The sequence below is a fragment of the Sapajus apella genome, unplaced genomic scaffold, assembly GCF_009761245.1.
Source record: "Sapajus apella isolate SASKATOON/1434 unplaced genomic scaffold, GSC_monkey_1.0 scaffold545, whole genome shotgun sequence".
NCBI lineage: Eukaryota > Metazoa > Chordata > Mammalia > Primates > Cebidae > Sapajus > Sapajus apella.
In genome coordinates this window covers 40,851-48,384 of record NW_022437473.1, presented here as the reverse complement: position 1 = coordinate 48,384, position 7,534 = coordinate 40,851, and the positions used below count along the sequence as shown (strand labels likewise).

The window sequence follows — 7,534 nt, the reverse complement described above, 5'->3', positions numbered from 1 at the left end:
GATTGGTTAAGTGATGTACTTTATATAATTTTTGTCATTTGTTCAAAGATTTTATTATTTAAATATCATACCATAATTCAAGTCACAATTTTTTCAACATCTAAGTAGTTTTGTACCTTTGTTCATTTTATAAAGAGCTCCACACTGAACAACCTTGAAATAATTCTTGGATCACATTTTTTATTTTTATAAAATAGATTCATAAGTGTTAGAATCGAGTCATTTTTATGGATTGCAACTGCCACATGGGGTTTTGGAAGGTTGTTTTTTTTGTTTCATTTTGAGACAGGATCTGGCTCTGTTAGCCAGGCTGGAGTGCTGGTGTGGTCACAGCTCCCTGTAACCTCAGCCTCGCATATCCAAGCCTCCCAAGTAGCTACGACTATAGGCATGCATCACTACACCCAGCTAATTTGAAATTTTTTCTGTGCAGTCTTTTTATGTTGACCAGACTGGTCTCAAACTCCTAGGCTTAAGAGATCCTCCTGCCTCAGCCTCCGGAGTAGCTTGGACCACAAATGTATACCACCATGCCTGGCTAATGTTTAAATTTTTGTACACATGGGGATCTTGCCATGTTGCCTAGACTGGCCTTGAATTCCTGGGTTTAAGTAATCCTTCTGCCTTAGCCTTCCAAAGTGCTGGGATTATAAGCATGAGCCACTGTGCTAAGTCTGTAGTATATTAATGTATTCTTTATATATATGTAAGTTTTTTCTGGACTTACTAGTTTATATCATTGATCTCTGTTGGATCATTTAGTATTATTATAATTTAGAACCCTATGTAGTTTTATTATGTTATTAAGACACCAGTTATTAAAACTGTGTCTCATCAGTTTCTTTCTCTTTTTGTTGTGCTGGCGGGCTTTTTCTTTTTTTTTTTTAGGATTCTCCTGACTATTCTCACTTGCTTATTGTTTATTCCATAGGAACTTAAGAATCATCTTTTCTGTTTTCAAAAGAAAGTGTGGTGAGTTTCTTTTTTAGTCACTTTCGTGAGGTATAATTGATAGTAAACTATAGTATTTAAAGTGTACAATTTAAGCTTTGATAATATGAATATACCATCGCCACAATCAAAATAATTAGTACATCTGGAATAAAGAATATTCACAGGTGACAACACATTTGTCTCATGCCACTTTATAACCCTCCGACCTCTCCTCTCCCATCATCAGGTAGATTCAACTGCTTTGTGTCACTATTCAGTAGATTGCGCCCTTTAGAATTTAATAGAAATGGGATCCTACAATATGTACTCTTTTCTGTCTAACTTCTTTTGCTCAGCATGATCATTTCAAGATTTATCCATGCTGTTGCATCTTCATTTCTTTTGATTTGGTCAGTAGTAGTCCATTGTATGAGGGATAACAATTTATTTATTTGTTAACCTATTGATAGACAATTATTTCCAGGTTTTGGCTATTATGAGTAAAGCTGCTATGAACATTTTTGTAGAAGTCTTTATATTTAGAGGCCAGGCGCAGTGGCTCCACTGGTATTCCCAGCACTTTGGGAGGCCTAGTTGGGTGGATCACCTAAGGTCGGGAGTTCGAGACCAGCCTGACCAACATGGAGAAAACCCGTCTCTACTAAAAGTACAAAACTTAACTGCGTGTGGTGGTGCATGCCTGTAATCCCAGCTACTCAGGAGGCTGAGGTAGGAGAATTGCTTCAACCCTGGAGGCAGAGGTGGCGGTGATCCGAGACCGTGCCATTGCACTCCATCCTCGGCAACAAGAGTGAAAACTCCAAAAAAAAAAAAAAAAATCTTTATATGAATGACTGCTTTTATTTCTTTTGGATAAATAAGTAGTTCAGAATGTACTAAATGGGTCTTATGGTAAGTACACATTTAATTTTTTAAGAAATGTCCCAACTGTTTTCCAAAGTGGTTATACCATTTTCCATTGCCACTGTAACTTTGTTCGACTTTTGGTTGCTTCACTCTACGTCTTTGCCAGTACATGGTAGTTAGCAGTCTTTTTAAATAGCAGGCCTTCTTTTAGGTGTAGAGTGGTATCTTGTAGTTTTAGTGACCAATTAGGTATTGAGCATTTTTTCATGTGCTTATTTGCCATCTGTGTCTTCTTTGATGAAATGTCTGTCTAGATCTTTTGTATGTTAATTTGGTTGAATTCTAAGAAATTTTATGTATTTTTGATACAAATTCTGTATCACATGTGATATGCAATTATTTTTGCCTAGTGTGTGCCTTATCTTTTCATTTTTTAAATAGTGTTTCTCATAGAGCAAAGTATTTAATTTTGGTATAGGTCAATTTATCAAAATTTTCTTTTTTTTTTCCTTGAGATGGAGTCTTGCTCTGTCGACCAGAGTGTGACACAATTTCAGCTCACTGCAACTTCCTCTCCCCGGGTTCAAGCCATTCTCCTGCCTTAGCCTTTCGAGTAGCTGGGGTTACAGGCACCCACCACCCCGCCCAGTTAATTTTTGTATTTTTAGTAGAGACAGGGTTTCACCATGTTGGTCAGGCTGGTCTTGAACTCCTGACCCCAGGTGATCCCCCCACCCCAGCCTCCCAAAGTGCTGGGATTACAGGCATAAGCCACTGTGCCCTGCCCCAAATTTTATTTTATGGACTATTCTTTTGATATTGTATGTAAGAAATGTTTGCCTAACCCAATGTCACAAATTGTCTAATATATTCTATAAGTCTTACAGTTTCAGGTTTCACATTTAGGTCTATAATCCTTTTTTAGTTAATTTTTTATATGTTGTTGGCTATGGATTTAGGTTCCTTTTGACATTGATATCCATCTGTTGAAAGACTATTTTTTCCCCCATTAAATTGCTCTGTATTGGTTGGCCATATATGGGTGAATATTTCTGGGCTCTCTGTTCTGTTCCATTGATATATTTGTTTATTTTTATATCAATACGAGTGCTGTCTCAGTTACTTACAGCTTTCTAATCAGTCTTGGAATTAGGTAGTTTTCAACTTTAGGTAGTTTTTCAAACTTTAGTCTCCTTTTCAAAGTTGTTTTGGTTAATCTAGGTTCTTTGCATTTTCATATAAATTTTAAGATGAGCATGTCAATTGCTACAAAAAAGCCCACTGCAATCTTGATTGGGATTTCATGGAACTTGTAAAACAATTTGAGAAAATTGACATCTTAACCACATTGAGTTTTCTGATCTATTAACATAGTATCTCTCCAACTATCTTGTTCTTTAATTTCTCTCAGCAAGGTTTTCAGGACACAGATCTTATACAACTGTCAGCAATTTATTTTCATATCAACTTGTATTCATGTATGACTAATATATAAGAAATGCATTTGATTTTTGTATATTGATCTTGTATCCTGCAATGTTGCTAAATTACTTAATATTTTTTGTTTTGTTTTTTTGAGACAGAGTCTCCCTCTGTCATTTGGGCTGAAGTGTAGTGTCATGATCTCAGCTCACCGCAGCCTCTACCTCCCAGGTTCAAGCAGTTCTCGGGCCTAGCCTCCCAAGTAGCTGAGATTACAGGCAGCCACCACCATGCCCAGCTAATTTTTGTATTTTTAGTAGAGATGGGATTTTGCCATGTTGGCCAGCCTCGTCTCAAACTCCTGATCTCAAGTGTGTGTTTGGAGGGGAGGGGTAAACTTTGACTAAACAGTGTTGATGGTTTTCTTAGAAAATACTTCTTTCTGTCCCAGGGATTATTTTCTTTTATATTTTTCTTTATGCTTTTTGTCCTGTTCTGCACAATAAAGCCTGGGCTTTTAAGTTCTGCTTTGACCTTTCACCCATGTCCAATTTCATCTGGTTCCCCCAGTTTCTGTGTGGGATGGTTCTGGGAGACAAACAGGAACCCTCTTTCTCTCCAGAGAGGCTAAGATAGATGCCAGTGGTTTTATTTTCTTTCTTTCTTGTGTGGGTGACTTAATTTTTCTTTCTTGTGTGGGTGACTTAATTTTTCTTGCCTTACTGCCCTGGCTTAAACTTCTACCTGGAGTAGAAGTCAAGGTAAATATTTTTGCTTTGTCCTGATTTTGCTTATTTTCCAAGTGAACTTAAGAATCCCCATTCCTATTTCCAAAAGAAAATGTTGTGGTGCTTTTTTCCTAATCTTTTAATTTTGAGGTAATTGTAGATTGACATGCACTTGTAATAACAAATACAGAGAGATCTCTGGTATCTTGTACTGCACACTATCTGTGTGTATATGTACTATGTATACTATGTGTACTGTAGCACAAGGTCACAGCCTGGATGCCAACATTGATACAATCTGCTGATCCTATATAGCTTTCTCCAGTTTTATGTGCATGCGTGCATGCATGTGTGTGTGTCTATGTGTGTGTGTACTTCTGTGCTCTTTTAGCACATGTGTAGATTTTTGTGTCTACCAACAGTTAAGATACAGAGCAGTTCCATCACAAGGATTGCTTGTATTGCTGTTTTATAAACACACCCACACCCCTGCTGTACCCCAACCCCAGTTCCTTCCCTTGTCCACCATATGTTTTCTGTTTCTACAATTTTGTCATCATCAAGAATATTAAATAAACAGAATCATACAGTCTATAACCTTTGATGACTGGTTTTTTTTCACTCAGCATAATTTCCTGGAGATCCATTCAAGTTGGTGCATGTACAATAGTTCATTTCATTTTATTGCTGAGTAGTGCTCCATTGTACAGCTGTACTGGTTTGTTTATTCATCCAAGATCGAGCTGGGTTGGGTTGTTTTCAGTTTGTTTTGTTTTGTTTAAGACATGGTCTTGCTCTGATTCCCAGTCTGGGATGCAATGGTGTGATCTTGGCTCGCTGTAGCCTTGCCCTCCTAGGCTCTATTAATCTTCCCACATCCCTCAAGTAGCTGGAACTACAGGCGTGCATCACTGCACTTGACTAATATTTGTGGTTTTTTTTGTAGAGATAGGATCTTGCTGTGTTGCTCAGGCTAGTCTTAAACTGTTGGCCTGTTTTTAATTTTTGCCTATTAGAATTGAGCTACTATGAACATTTGTACACAAGTTTTTGTGTAAATTTGCACTTCCCATTTTTCTGGGAAATAAATGTCCAACAATGCAGTTGCTGGATCATATAGTAATCGCAGTTTCATAGGAGACTGCCAGAGCAGTTTAGCCATTTGATGCTTCTACCAGCAATTACGTGAGTGATCCAATTTTTTTACATCCTTGCCAATGTGTGGTGTTCTCACTATTGTTTATTTTAGCTGTTATAGATATTAGTGATATTTCATTGTGGTTTTAAGTTGTATTTCCCTGATGGCTAATAATTGTGAGCATTTTTTTATGTGTTTATGTGAATGTTTATATCTTCTATACAGATATAAAATGTCTGGGTGTGTTTTTTTTTGGGTTTTTTTTTTTTTTGGTTTTTTTTTTTTTGCACTTTTAAAAATTGGGTTGGGTGGGGTACTGTGAGTTCATTATATATTTAACTCCATAATCGGATGTGTGATTTGAAGATATTTTCTCTTAGTCTGTAGTTTTCAATTTCTTAACAGGGCCTATCACAGAGCAAAAGTTTGTATTTTTGATGAAGTCTAATTTACCAGTATTTTTGTTTTTTTGTTTTGTTTTGTTTTAGGGAATATGAAATTTGTATCAAGTCTAGGAACTATTTCTTATTCTTTGATCCTGAAGATTTTCTCCTTATGTTGCTTTCCAAAAGTTTTATAGTATTTTTTGTTTTCTCTTTACACCCATGATCTGTTTTGACTTTTTCATTTTACCGGATATGAGGCTTAAGTCAAGGTTTATATTTTTGCCTGTGGGTACATAATTTTTCTAGCAACACTTCTTCCATTGAATTGCTTTTGAGTTTTGTAAAAAGTTGAGCATTTTTGTGTGGATCTGTTTCTGGGTTCTCTTGGATTCCATTGACTTGATGTGTCAATCCCTTGGCCACCCGTGCTGTCTATGTCCCTGTAGTATTATAGTGAGTGTTAATGTTGAGCAGAGTGACTACTCTTACTTTATTCTTCTTTTTCAAGATTGGTTAAGCTATCCCAGGGCTTGTGACTTTCCATGTAAATATTAGAATAAACTTGTTTATGTCTACAACAACTTAGCTGAGATTTTGATAGGAATTGCATTAAACCTATACATCAGGTTTGGGAGATAATCTTTTTCTGTTTTAAGTATTAAAATATATGATCACAATATGTCTAGTTTTTTATTTCTTTATCAGTATTATGATTTACAGCATACTGGTTGGGAATATGTTTTGATAAGTTTAAACCTAAATATTTCATTTTGATTGATCATTGTTCATCTTTTACCCTGCTAAGCTCACTTACTAGTTGTAGGAGGGATTTATTTTGTTTTGGTTTGTTTGGTTTTTGTAGATTGCCTGGGATTGCCTGCACATACAGTTGTGTACAAAACATAGGGACGGTGTTCTTTCTTTTCAACCTGTATGGCTTTTCCTTTTCTTTTGTTAATTACTTTATTTTGGAGGGGGTAAAGATGGGGTCTTGCTATGTTGCTCAGGCTGTTCTCAAACTCCTGAGCTCCAGTGAGCTGCCTGCCTCAGCCTCCCAGAGTGTTGGGATTATAGGCGTAAGCAACCACACCCAAACTTCCTTCTGTTTTAAAATTTTCTGCCTTAATTCAGTGTCTGGACGTTTATTACGATGTGGAGTAAGAGTGCCAAGAGTAGACTTCCTATGTTGCTCCCAATCTTTTCACTGGTATTTATTTATTATCATGATTGGGTGTTGAATTTTGTCTAATGCCTTTCAGTGTCAGTTGATATGATCATCTGGATATGCGTTTCATTCTGTATTCTTTTAATATAGATTGTGTTGATCTTTTTATTTTTATTTTTTGGGACACAGTCTTCTTCTGTTACCCAGACTGGAGTGCAGTGGTGCTATCATGGCTCACTGCAGCCTCGACCTCCTATGCTCCAGTGATCCTCCTGCCTCAGCCTCCCGATTAGCTGGGATTATAAATGTGTGGCTAATTTTTTTGTTTGTTTTGTTTTGTTTTGTAGAACCAGGTCTTACTGCGTTGCCCAGGCTGATCTCAAACTCCTGGCTTCAACAATCCTCCCACTTTGGCCTCTTAGTGTTAGGTTTATAGGCAGGAGCCACCGCATCTGGCCTGATTCATTTTTTTGAATGTTGAACCAGACTTGCATACTGGAATAACTCTCACTTGGTTGGTCATCAATGAAAATGAAATACATGTTTTTTTTCTTTTCATGTCAGATGGTTAACGTGCTAATGTTGTAACAAGGCTCAAGGGTGGCATATCCCACACATATGCATCAACGTCCAGATATAACACTTAGAAACTACCAAAGGATCGCCAGGTGAAAATTTTTGTACAAATCTTTTTGTGTGTTGAGATGTTGGTCACCGTCTGTGGAAGTCTGCTCTGCAGACCCTGACTTAAGGACGAATGAATGAATGCACTCTTACGTCATTGCAGTGTTTTAAGTGGGCTAGGGATGACCCTTGGCTGCTTTTAGAGAGCAGAATGCAACCAATCGACCAAGACTCCCTGTTCATCCACACATTTATTCCCTCAAGATTTTAC

General features: G+C 37.1%; 1 non-coding gene across 1 annotated transcript; it reads right to left on the bottom strand.

The window, feature by feature from the left end:
• Positions 1–7,197: 7,197 nt before the first annotated feature.
• LOC116546047 lies at positions 7,198–7,301 on the bottom strand. The gene has a single exon (XR_004266560.1). It is a non-coding gene; the product is annotated as a small nucleolar RNA U13 (small nucleolar RNA).
• Positions 7,302–7,534: the final 233 nt, after the last annotated feature.